The 13406-nt window shown below is 41.0% G+C and overlaps 1 protein-coding gene across 3 annotated transcripts in view; it reads right to left on the bottom strand.

Moving 5' to 3' along the window:
- The window catches only part of OGFRL1 (opioid growth factor receptor like 1), a 93362-nt gene that overhangs the window by 35440 nt on the left and 44516 nt on the right, over positions 1-13406 (bottom strand). The window lies entirely within an intron of this gene.

Raw genomic sequence — 13406 nt, 5'->3', positions numbered from 1 at the left:
CCAGTACACTGCCCAAATTCTGCCCCCCACCTTGCCACCCAGGAATCAGCTGCCCCAGGGCCCACTCCCGTGTCACATCCCCTGCCATCTAGCTACTCTTACGAGAAAACAAATCAGGTTCACAGCCCATGTATGAGAGCTCTGATTGTGTAGGTATGCTCAAGAAACTGAGTGGTCATTGCAATAAGGCTGGAAACATCCACCCTGGAGATGCGGGAGGTGCTGTTCTTCACTCTCCCACAAAGTGGCTCCCAGAGGAGAGGAGGAAGATATAACTGCTGCTGTCTCCATGAAATGATTCTCCGGAGAGTGGCAGAGCAGCGATGCAGGGGCCAAATAGCAGATGAGGCTCAAAGCCAGTGCTTTCCCAGGCAAGGCAAAACAAAGCGATAAACAACACAGAAAACAGCAAAAGCTGAAAGGAACCATTAACAAGCCCCGGCATTCAATGTGCAGCAGGAAAGGGAGCAAGTAATGGTGCAAGTAAGGGAGCAAATATGCCATCATTTGGACCAGCAACAGCAAGTACCAGCCTGCCAAGTGACAGCTGAATAGCTGTAACAGCTGTAAACTCAGTCTGGCACACTCCAATCAAAACTGTCGTTATCTTCAACCCCTCGAGCCCCAGGTTGGGTGCCAGAAAGGACGGTGGTGGGTTGACTCTGCACAGCAGCCAAGCACCTACATAGCTGCCTGCTCACTCTCCCATTCCGGCGGGACAGAGGGAGAAAACAGGAAGAAGGAAAATGAGACAAATCATGAGTTGAGACAAAGAAAGTTTAATAGGTAAAGGAAAAAACAAGCGAACCAAAGGAAATCTGCCATAGGCAGAGCAGTGACCAGCCAGGCTCTGAACACTGGCTAACTACGAAGCCACCCCCTGTCCCTTCTTCTTCTTCTACCTCTACTGTTGAGAATGATGCTATGTGGTGTGGAACAACCCTTTAACCAATTTGTGTCCTGGCTGTGTCCCCTCCCAACACCTTGTGCACCCCCAGCCTGCTCGCTGAGGGGCACAGTAAGAAAAAGAGCAATCCATGACACCGTGCAAGCGTTGCCCACCAAGAGCCCATTGGTGTGTTACCAACACTTCTTTAGCCATGAACCCAAAACACTGCACCATAGGGGCTGCTACAAATTAAATTAACTCCATCCCAGCCAGACCATGACATCCTGGAGCTACTGCTCCAAGTGATCATTGCAAGAATTGCTTCATGTGACGTGACCTACAAGCACCTTCATTGCTTCACAAGCTCTAAGCTCTTCCTCATGCAATGTATTTGCATACATTCAGGGAAGTTACAAAATGCTTTATCCTTCCTGTAAACAAATGGACACTTTGATTCTCAGGAAAAAAAAAAACAACCAAAAACCATATATGTGTATATATATATATATATATACTTTTCATACTTTGTTGTTTAATAGTTCTGATCAAAAAAACAATAGATTTGGCATGTTTCCATTGTTCCTTTTATTTTAAGACTAGTAAACTGTTTCAACCATTCATAGTTCAATCTGAGTATCTGGTTAAAATTGAGTTTTCCTGAGAAGGCTACTCCAAGTGAAATCATAGCAAACCTGCTACCAAAGGATCAAAATATCTTTTCCTTAAAAAAACAAAAAAACAAAACAACAACAAAGACACAACAAACCAACCTTTTCAAGGTATACCGAAACAAGAATATCTCATCAGTTGCTTGCTCTGTAAAATAGGTGTGTTATGGAAAAATGTCTGTAGAATGACTTTATATCTATAAAATTCAATATTTTTTTTTGCACTGATTTTCTGTAATAGCACAGAAGGGATAAATGTAGTGTTCTACAAGGAACCATAATATTTTCAGTTTCGCATACCATATACAAAACTGAAGGGGCATAATTTAATACATCTCTTGATAGCTAATGTTCTTTAAAAATAGAAATTTAAAAATCAGTCCTTGAGAACTTAATTCAAAGGTATTCCTGCTTTCACTCAAATAAAATCAGACATTAATACAATTGCAGCTTCTCTGCATGGCAACAAAACAAGACAGACAATTCTGGCCTCTGTGGGTGTCTCTGCGTATAACATGGTTTCACACACTGATGTAATGCTGCTTCTTCATTCTCTAACCCTTCCCATTCACTTGCAAAGGACATGTACATTACACTAACCGAGAATTCTTCTACTGAAAGCATTTACTTCTTCAGGAATGGGGACAGCTAGCAAAGTTAAGCAAAATAACAATTCAGAGAAAATCATACAGCTTCACCTGTGAACAAAAAGTTACATCCTTCCTCATGCCTGCCCTTCATAATAGCAGCATCACTCATATTCTCCTTGTAAATGAACCTCTTATTGCCTGTATTAAACTAACATCCACTGGTCCCAATCGAGGATTTACTGTGCCGTGCCCCTGTACAAAGCCACAGCAAGCTGTTTCCTGACCATGAGTAACTCACTTGGGATCTCGGCTCATGTAAGCGTTGCTGTGAAAGCCATATAGCATATGGCAGTACGGCGTCACAGTTCACCAGCAAATCAAGCTCTAAATTAAGACAAAATGCAACCAAGTGATGTGAAAATCCAACACAGAGAGCGTAGGAGGGTGGATGAGATAGGTAACACTGAGAAAGTGTCATGTCTTCACTTTGGTGGGCTGCAAGCAGAAGACGCAGGACTCGGGGATGGATCACTTGGTTTCTTAGCCCCAGGGTTTACCTCAAATTCCTGTCAGGCATCAGCAAAGGTCCATGAGATGCCATCACCCAGCTTGCACAACACTATTCCCCTACAACACACATGAAGGTGCACATCAGCACCAGAGCGCTTCTGAGGGCACAGAGAGGGGAGGGAGTCTGGCAGCAGAGCTGTCTCCTCCTTCTCCAGCTGCAGGTGGGTTTGCATGATGCCAAGGCAGAAAGTTTGCACCCAGGCTGACACCAGCACAGACTACAGAGATGCCCACACCACTGTCCCCTGATGGGTAGCTCCTGCTGTATCTATTCCCTGCAATGCTGAGTCTCTGGGTATAAAGTGCAAAGAGAGAGTTCAGTTGATGCAACATAGATGACAAGGCATTCAAAACAAGAATACAGCATTGAGCAAGTATTGTGGTAAATGCCATGGTAACCTCAAGAATTTAACTGAGAACATGCTGTGTAGAATCTCTATCTACTTGGCCCAGCTAGTGAAAATCAGCTTTCTTCCACACCCATATTGAATTATTTGTCTGTGTGTGATGTTAACTCTGCATATATCCAGGCTGAGCATTCCTCCAACACTGGGCAAGAACTAGTTATTAAGCCCTTATTTCAGCTGCTACTCATACACCAACACTTGAGGTTACCCAAATGAAGATCTACACCATGCTCACAGATTCTGAGCAGACTTCTTCAGTGTCAGGCAGCAGGTAGGGTGTGACTCAGTTGCCCAAGCTCATGTGTCTGGTAATGTCTGAGATGTCCAGGGGAATCTAAGACATCGAATATAGCAAGATATGACACAAGGCTTCTGCTGGATTTAAAACCCAAAAGAGGCATCTGTTGGCCAAAACAACAAAAAAGTGCCTTTCCTTATTTATTAGAAACGTTACAAAATATTCCTCTTGTTCTTTTATGACAGAACAATTACAGTCATTTTTATGTCATATCTCTCCATTGAAATGATCCAAAGTCATAATGCCTCAAAAATTCAAGTGAAGTTAGACAGTTGCTAAGCTAAGACTGGCATCATCCTGACCCAGGCTGGCTGTATTCCCCCCTGCATCTAAATCCATCTGCTATTTTCCTGCTGTTATGCCAAGATTATCCATCACTCAGGGCAAGGGAATGACTTTTATTTTGTTGCTGTTCAGGACTAAGGAATAGGTGCTACAAGAACACAAATCACCAGTACCACAGTGCCTGTGATGATTTATTCTCCCCTGCTAGCTTGCCTCTTCTTGCATGAGACCTGAAATCCTTGCATGCTTTTTGCAAAGAGGCATGTACTTTTTTAACACTTGCACCTCCAATAACTAGTAAAACAATTTGGGATAATGAATCTTTTAAGCTTTACCGCTGAGCATCAACATACTCAGCAGGAGCCAGGACTGCTGGTTATCTTCTTCAGAGTTGCAACAGGTGGTGTCAGGTGCTCTTGTCAACCAAAAGCAGTAGAGAGGTGACAGGTACACACAGGGGAGAGCTGAACATGGAGCAAACCAGGAGCGGGTTTTGGTCATGGGCTGTGCAGTTAGGCCAGCAAACAGGCTGAAGTCCATAGAAAAGACTAGACTTTCATTGCAGAAGCTTTCTGTTGGTATTTGAAAAGTGATTACATCAGTAATTCTACAAGAAGGAATCTCTGAGAAATCTGCTCCCACTAAGGAAAGTGCTGTTGCTATGGTTACCAAGCAAACAGCGAGAGGAGACAAAGCTGAACCACTGCTCTGGGCACTTTACACCATTTTTAACAACAAAAGCTTAGTTTTAGCTTTCCAAAGTACAACTATGACAACAAGCCACCCACATTCCCCATTAGACTATCTGTGTGTGTGTATATGTCTATGTGTGTATATACATATAGGGTTTTTATATATATACACACACACACAGATCCATGGATGAGAGGATGACAAAGAGAACAAAAAATGTAGTCAGATTTTATACCATCATGCAACAATGAAGTTCATCATGTGCTCATAGGCAAGAGTCTTGCACGCTTGGTTAGCCAGCCCCGGGCCAGCACCACAGGACTTTCCCCGGGGAACTTCAGCCACCACAAAGAGGAAGCGGGTGTCTTCAGCTGCCCCTGGGGGTTCTTAAGAGGTACAAGCAGTTCCCTGTGAAGGAGCTATGTCTATACTGCAGGCTCAGTGCAATCCTTCTAGAAAAGCTCCAACTAACCTCAAGGCTAATAAGGCTAAGTACTACTGCAGTGTAGCAGCAGCAACGTGGAACTTGGCATGTGCCATAACCTCCCTTGAGAAACTGGGTAAATATTTAAGCAATTAATCCACACTGAATTTCACATAAAATGGCTTCACATAGTCACCAAGCTCATCAACGGGTGGTTTTGAAACAGGGTGAGGATAGGTCAGTGGGCTGTAGTGGTGTGTGTTGTAAGGGAGAGTGCATCTAACTGCAGTTTATCAAGCCCTTCACACCTCCAGTCAGCAACAGCCTGGCTACATCCACTGCAGACATTGATTTGGACCTGGGTATGCCTGCAGAGCTGCCTTCATGTCTTTGATGGCAATGTCTTAAAATTCTCTCCTGGGTGGCCCTGAACATGGTCCATTCTACCTTGTTGTGGTTTAACCCCAGACTGCAGCGAAGCACCACGCAGCCACTCGTTCACTCCCCTGCATTTCCCCAGTGGGATGGGGGAGAGAATGAAAAGGGTAAAAGTGAGAAAACTCATGGGTTGAGATACAGTTTAATAGGTAAAGCAAAAGCCATGTGTACAAGCAAAGGAAAACAATGAATTAATTCATCAGTTCTCATTGACAGGCAGGTATTCAGCCATCTCCAGGAACGCAGGGTTCCATCATGTGTAACAGTTACTTAGGAAGACAAACACTATCACTCCAAATGTCCTCCCTCCCTTTCTTCTTCCCCCAAATTATATATTGAGCATGACACCATACGGTATGGAATATCCCTTTGGTCAGCTGGGTTCAGCTGTCCTGGCTGTGCCCCCTCCCAACCTTTTGTGCACTCCCCACCTTCTTGTTGACAGGCCAGTATAAGAAGCTGAAAAGTCACTGACTGCTCAGCGACAAATAAAACAGCTGTGAAGCTGTTGATTTGTATCGTTCTGCCTGTGTGAATTGTGCATGTGTGAACAGGTCAGTGAAGACATGCTAAATTATATATATGTAACATCTGAGGCCAGGTCTGATCAGATAAAGCACTATTTTCTGTTTTGACTAAGGCAGAAGCTGGACTATTTTCATGCCTCGCTACAGGAGCATCCAGTAACACTGCATTTAGAAGCTGTTAAATCCTGTGTCCTATCTGCCAACCTGGCAGCCCATTCCTTTAGGAAACTCTATCTACTTTAGAGACAAAACGTGAGTGTGGAAAGATGCTTCCAAGAAATGGCAAAGTTTAGGTTTTTTGTTTGTTTGTTTGTTTCTTCTACAAAGTCTTTTCCATACATTAGAGGCAGTCTTCAGTCTTTGGTGTAGTCACATCTGCACAGGGCTGGTGGGTGTGACACCAGAGTCATGAAACACCAGTGCCTTTTTGGATCAGAAGCAAGAAGCCAGACAGGCCTAGGGCAGCAGGCGCCTATACAGGACAATCAAACCACATTTACTTCATGGCCAAGATGCACATAGTTTTAATATATTTTTTAGGATGTAAGGCTTAAATCGCTTTAATCTTGAAAGATAAAACAATAAACATTTAGTTTTGGGGCAGCAGGTTTTTACAGAGGGCTTTAGTTTCTAACTTCTTTCAGCATGATCGTAGTTGCAATACAAACAAAACTATGGGAATTCAAACCCAATTTCTTTTCAGCAATGAAAAGAATAAGGCTTCCTTTATTCAAACCAGTATACCAGCCTCCTGCAGTCATACAGAATGGAAACTTTCTTCTATGCTATAGGTAATATTAAATCAAACAGAAGATTTCAGAAGGTAATTCAGAGTACAAAAACAATCACTACAGACACTGGTAAAGAGTGTCTTCTTAACCAACAGAGCCCAAGAAAAATGAATCACAGAAACTTTCTCATCTTGAGAAATTTATGCATCCTATAATCCCCAAAGGGAGCAATCACATCTGATAAAAATCTTTAGACCAAAATTAGAAAGTAACAATAAAGGTGACAGAACTGCCTGAAATACATATTTTAGCAGAGAGTTATCAGAAAGTCAGTATGGAGTGCCTCTTAAACATACTCATCATGTATCTGTTGGCAGTAAATCCAAGCAACTCTAGTTTTATATACCTCTGTAGACTTTATTTTAAACTTACTAAGCAAGTAAGCAGTAAACTCGGTTAAACTCGGCAATGCATCTATGGTGTCACCTGGAAAAGGTAACTTCCTATCGCTCATTGTGAGCCTGATTTAAAATACCCAGTGCTTGGAGCCAAAGGCATGAGTTTGCAAAATTCAAATTATTGGTCAAACTATTAAAAAGATCCATCTTCAGAGCATTTTTTAGTCTTGGTGCAGTCATCTTGATAACTCTGCCTTGAAGTGCACTCAGAAGTTTTAACCAGTGGTAGTCAAGATCTCAGAGAGGATGCAGCGATAAACCTCCAATCCTCATCATTTCCACTTTTCATTTCAACAGAGTATCTACAAATCCTAGCTAATCAGAAGATGTATATATACTATGAGGTAATGACTTAGCAATAGCATGTGTAAAAATTATAGTGAACAAATCAAATAGGCGGTGATGTATCAAGCTAGCAGCTTATTTCTGTCAAATTCCGGTCATTGCATCCTTGTTAACTTCTATGTGATTTTTCCAGGAAGAGTGCCCACTAAAAAGCTTACTGCAGGATACCATTTGGTATACAAATTATAAGTAAGGGGCTCGGCAAACATATTCACTATACTAAACTTTTCAGTTACTAGCAATTCAAACAAATGCTTATGGGGTTAAGAATCTCTACATCCCATAATCTGGATCTTCCAGTTCTCCGAGGAAAAGACAGATAAACCTCAACTTCTTCCCAGTCCCACTTGTTAAAGAAGGAGTAGTGTTAATATTGCCAGAGCAGTATGTGGGGAAACGTGGAACACTTTCATCAGGCACCGTGAAGTCCCATGTCAGATGTCACAAGAGTTTCCAGTGTTTTAACAAGCAAAGGAAAAAAAAAATCAATTCAGTGTTTAAAAGTTAAACATTCAAGTTCTCATTGTAATTAGTATTAAAACAGAATGGAGAATTTATGTAAAGTGTGACAATAGGCTGTTACATGCCAGTAACACACAGTAAATTATTTTTAAAAGACAATTACTATTTCAAATGTTCAAAAACTTCTGACAAAGGACTAATTCATAATATTGGATTACTGGCCTTAGTAAAACAGATGCTATTGTCTCCAAAAGCCTAAATCATTGTGAAAGCTCAGGCACATTATGTTGTCTGCTTTCAACTATATTAACACTGCTTTATTATTTATAAATACAACTTTGAAAGTAAGATGACAAGAACTAAATTTACTTGGCCTAAAGGGAGAAGAATTAAAGAAAACATAAATATTCAGAGAAAAAAAATAATAATGAAAGGAAGAGAAATATTTCCACTGGGGCTTGCTTGTAATAATGTAAAGGGCTAAAGCTGAAAAAGTTCCGTTTAAGCTCTGTATCATAAAAAATGGTTTTAAAGACACTACAGTGTGCTGGACAGAGAGGAAACTTTGTGACTGCTTTTCAAGTGCACCAACTGATGCTCTTCCTTTCCTCCCTCCTGGGCAACCAGAAGTGTTTTTCAGCCATTTCAGGCCAAATTTGTTGGGTTTTGCCATCTGATTCTCAAAGTGTAAGGAAAAGCGAAACAGTTGGCGCTTGTATCTTTTCATGAGTCACTAGAACTATTTGAACTGTTGAAAAATTACAGGATTAGAAACTCTCAGCAGCTTCTCTCCTCCAGTTTCACCCACTTCATGGATACCATTAACCAATGCAGAGTGCATTTTAGCTTCTATAAGAGATAATTTGCAGGAAGTTATGCAGACAGATGAAGATAAAGAACACTGTGGTACCTACCAACGTACTCAGGCAGTGCACAACTCTCTGAACCTGAATGAGAGAAGGCATTCAGTACCCTACACATGAGAGCTGCTGAGGTACCACTATAGAAAAGGTTTTGAGAAAACAGATAGAAACTGGACGCGACTATCAACTAAGTCCCTATGTGGTGGGGAGGTATTCAAGATGAGATTATATTCTAAAGAATTCTGCTCTAGCTTATACAGAAGCTCATAAAATGTTAGAAACATCTGCAGTTAGTCCTCAGGGTATTTCTTTGCATTTTTCAAGATGAACAGGACTGTGTCTGCATATATGGCTGAAAATTAATAACTGGGTCATTCTCTCATACAAACAACACAGCAAAATCTGTTGTTCTGTTATTAACCTTAGGGAAAGCAATGTCATTCCCTTCCCCAATACATCTGCCACAAGAGGATACAGCTCCTTCTCTCCCCCTTCCACCAACAGGTTGGCATTTATGGATAAGTAATGCTTGTAAAAGATGTCCTGGAATGAACTGCAAGCACAAAATCTTGGCTTCTCTGGTTAAACAGAGCTACAGCAGCCATTCACCTCCCTCCAAAACACAAGAGATCAGTGCTGCCCTGGAAAGGACATGGTGAGAGGCCCTATGTACTTCTCAATGAAATTAATGGAACAATTCTCAGACTCATAAGGGAAAACAAATAATAGTTCACATTTGGTGGAAACAATTAAAACCTATATACATAAAATATGTTAAAAATATTAAGCTGGAGAATAGTCACAGAGCTTTGAAGCATGTCAAACTGTTTCTGACATGGATAAAATTTATGTGGGTTTTTTTTGACTGAATACGATACTGCTAGAAGGCCCATGAAAAAAAAAACCCAAACAAAACCAAAAACCAACAACACAACCAGAAAATACTGTTTACACAACCATTTGATTTTTTTCCTCTCTTTTCTGAGAGTATCCTGATTTCAGGTTGAGAAGGGGAGTGAAAAAGGAAAAGAGAAAGGAAAAGAGAAAGGAAAAGAGAAAGGAAAAGAGAAAGGAAAAGAGAAAGGAAAAGAGAAAGGAAAAGAGAAAGGAAAAGAGAAAGGAAAAGAGAAAGGAAAAGAGAAAGGAAAAGAGAAAGGAAAAGAGAAAGGAAAAGAGAAAGGAAAAGAGAAAGGAAAAGAGAAAGGAAAAGAGAAAGGAAAAGAGAAAGGAAAAGAGAAAGGAAAAGAGAAAGGAAAAGAGAAAGGAAAAGAGAAAGGAAAAGAGAAAGGAAAAGAGAAAGGAAAAGAGAAAGGAAAAGAGAAAGGAAAAGAGAAAGGAAAAGAGAAAGGAAAAGAGAAAGGAAAAGAGAAAGGAAAAGAGAAAGGAAAAGAGAAAGGAAAAGAGAAAGGAAAAGAGAAAGGAAAAGAGAAAGGAAAAGAGAAAGGAAAAGAGAAAGGAAAAGAGAAAGGAAAAGAGAAAGGAAAAGAGAAAGGAAAAGAGAAAGGAAAAGAGAAAGGAAAAGAGAAAGGAAAAGAGAAAGGAAAAGAGAAAGGAAAAGAGAAAGGAAAAGAGAAAGGAAAAGAGAAAGGAAAAGAGAAAGGAAAAGAGAAAGGAAAAGAGAAAGGAAAAGAGAAAGGAAAAGGAAATTGCAACTCTATGAAATCATTTCTTCTAACTTACATCCTTTAGCACTGTTTTGTTAAATTGATATTAGCGCTTAGGTAGACATGGTCTTTCCTTAAGTCTGGTCCCAGCAGTGGTCAGATGCTTTGTTGTTGGCAGTGCTTGTGGTTTTGCTTTTGTTTGTTTGTTGTTTGGGTGCCAGTTTGTTGTTGCTGTGGTTTTTGTTTTTTAAGGTGTTAGATGACCCTCCCTTCCCTAGCCAGAGGTTAGCATCTGGCACCACGCATCTGGGTACACCAATCTCACCCTCCCTTCACTACTTTGCACATTGATCCAGACCTATCATAAATCCCACTGAAGGCTGTGTAGAAGAGGAGGTTTTATAAAATCTGCTGTGCAGCAGAGAGGCTGGCAGTGGGCAAGGTAGATCTCAGTGTCACAGTGATTTCTGCACTGACTTGGACCACCAGTGTCCCAACAGATATATGTATTAATTTCAGAAATCAGACTGGAAGCCTCATGTCATTGATTAGTCAAGCTCCTGTACAGAGACAAAGATCAAGTCCACAATGGGTGTCTGGGGATTTTATGCTCCTCTTCTCCTGCTTCCTTAACTAGTCCAAGCACGACTTTTTGCTTGAGTGTTTTTGTTTGTTTCTTAAGGAAATGGTGCTTGTCAGTAAGCAGAGATGAGGACGGAAGAGCAAAGTTAATTGAACAAAAAGTGAAATTAAAACCTAATTCTGTTTCTCCACTTACTATTTTATGAAGCATTTGTTCTGAACTGTGACTTCTGACAATGGAGGAATAAAAATATCTTTCTTAATGGAGACAGCCAAAACACAGTTAAATGGTGGTTGAGGTAGAACAATAAGCATATATTAATGCAGTAAATCAGTCCATATTTAAAATTCATCCCAGCTCTCTGTCCCAATAGCACTCTGAAATCAGCATGCAGTTTACATACTCTCTGAAGACTTTGGAGGGCAAAAATCTGAGCATCACCAAGCTTCATAATGAATATGGTTTTGTGGGGCATGATCAGAAGCTCATTGTAATTACCAGGAATTCACTAATTTCCATGGACTTTGGGTCAGGCCAAGACTACCTTGGCCAGGATGTAACACCAAATGCCTTGGCTTCCAACGCAATCTTACAGTAAGGACCAGCAACAAGGATTTGCATCTAAACCCACACAGATTTCCGTGGCACGTGACGGGAATCACTCCCACAGGAAGACGCTACTTCCAAGTTGCGTTATCAAGAAATATTCCTGGTCTTTCGCATAATTGTTCAGTAATACGCATTTTGTGTATGGAACAAAACAGGAATGCTGACAGGCCAGCTTTTATGGCTGCTGACACAAACTTTCCGAACATAGCTGTGTAAGATCTGCTGACACAAACCTTCTCCTTGAGAACAGCTGCAATTGCCTGCTGTGTTGGGGGGAGTTTTGGGGGGGTTATTTTCTTTCTTTTTCTGCCTCCTGTAGAGGACTCCAAAGTGCTGGCTGCACTGATAGGGCTGAAGTATCTACTAAAGTCTGGTTATGCTACACATGCAAACATACAAAAGACAAAAGTCAGTTCCTCTCCTGGCTTCATCCTCCATTTGTCCTTCAGATTATTTAATAATCCCACACTCAGCAGTTATTTGGATAAAATGGACTTTTATCAAAAGTGCTGCAGTTAAAGCTGAATACAGCATTATGCCAGTTCTTCTAAACCGATAAGTACTCAGGACAAGCAAAATTCCCACAAAGCGTGAGATGTAAAGCACCATTTACTTGAAGGTTAGTGAGCACATTCACAGAACACAAGTGCAGCTGGAGGGTGAGGCAGCAGCTTCTCAGGCTCTGCATTTCAGGGTACAGCCAGCCTATAAGTGTTTCAAAAGATACTCAAGGAGCCTCCCAGCTCCCTGTTCAGCACAGATAATTAAGAGCTTATGTCTCCCCTTCATCAACAAAGTGCTTAAGGATATGCTTAAAAGTGTTTTGCTGAGAGCTTATGTCTCCCCTCCATCAAAGTGCTTGAGGATATACTTAAAAGCTTTGGCTGATTTAGGGCCTCAGTAGCTTGCCTGCAAGGATCTGAATGCCCACAACTCCCCCTTGAAAAGAAAAGTGCATTTGGGTCCTGGAGGAATTGATGTGCATTGCAAAATCTTTCCTAACGGTTGCCACAATAGAAACCTCATTGCTTAATTTAGATATTCTACAGCAATTACCTCCAAGTCATGCCTGGGTTGATACAGCAGGCATTTTGAAATTCCAGATTTTCTCAAGTTGTGAATGCTCATTTCATTGGTCCTATAGTTGCCTTAACATAGACACAAGGTTAATATGACTGTCTAACCACCTTGTTAGTTACAAGTGTCTCAATATTACAGATTTTGTCAGCAGAGCTGGTCATTTCATCAGTATGACCATACTCAGGTGCAAAGGCTTAAAGTGCAGCACTCACCAGAACAGTTTGGTCGTTTATCCCAAGCAAAAGCTTGGAACTCCTGAAAGAGTAATTTAAATTAAAAAAAAAAAAAAAAAGTCAAGCTAACACCTTTGCACAAACACAATTAAAAACCAATAAAACCCAGTACTTGTGCTGTAAGATGCAGTAGGACCAGGGTGCTAAGCCTGACTCAACCATGCTTTCCCACGGGTTTCAAGACAAGTTGCGTGTCAGCAGACATCAGGCACACACTCAGAATTTTTTTTTCCCTGTTCATGTCATAAAGATGATTAGACCTTGAATAAGGTAATACCTGTCCAGTGAAACCCCCTGTGGTGCAGACAGAAATCAATACAGCCACATTGCTCTGTCAGATGAAGAGAGAAAGCCTGGCAGATGGGTGAAATACTGCAGGGATACACAAGCTGGTACACTGGGCTTTCTCGTAAAGCAAATTAACAAGCCTTGCCAGTTCCTCGTGTTTTCTTGTAAGAACCGTAGAAAGTGAAGCCATCCACAGCTCCCCAGCACACTGACTTCATTGCCCAATTATATACAGAAAGTTTGATAGAAAAAAATTGTCTTAAATCAGCAAAACTAAAATGTGAAATAAACTATTTCCTGAAGCTCCAGGGTTTTCTTCAAACAAAATATTTCCCTTTGCTGCACCAACAGAATGATTTAG

The sequence above is a fragment of the Streptopelia decaocto genome (assembly GCF_964273445.1).
Source record: "Streptopelia decaocto genome assembly, chromosome: 3".
Taxonomy (NCBI): Eukaryota; Metazoa; Chordata; class Aves; order Columbiformes; family Columbidae; genus Streptopelia; species Streptopelia decaocto.
This window is presented reverse-complemented; position numbering and strand designations above follow the sequence as displayed.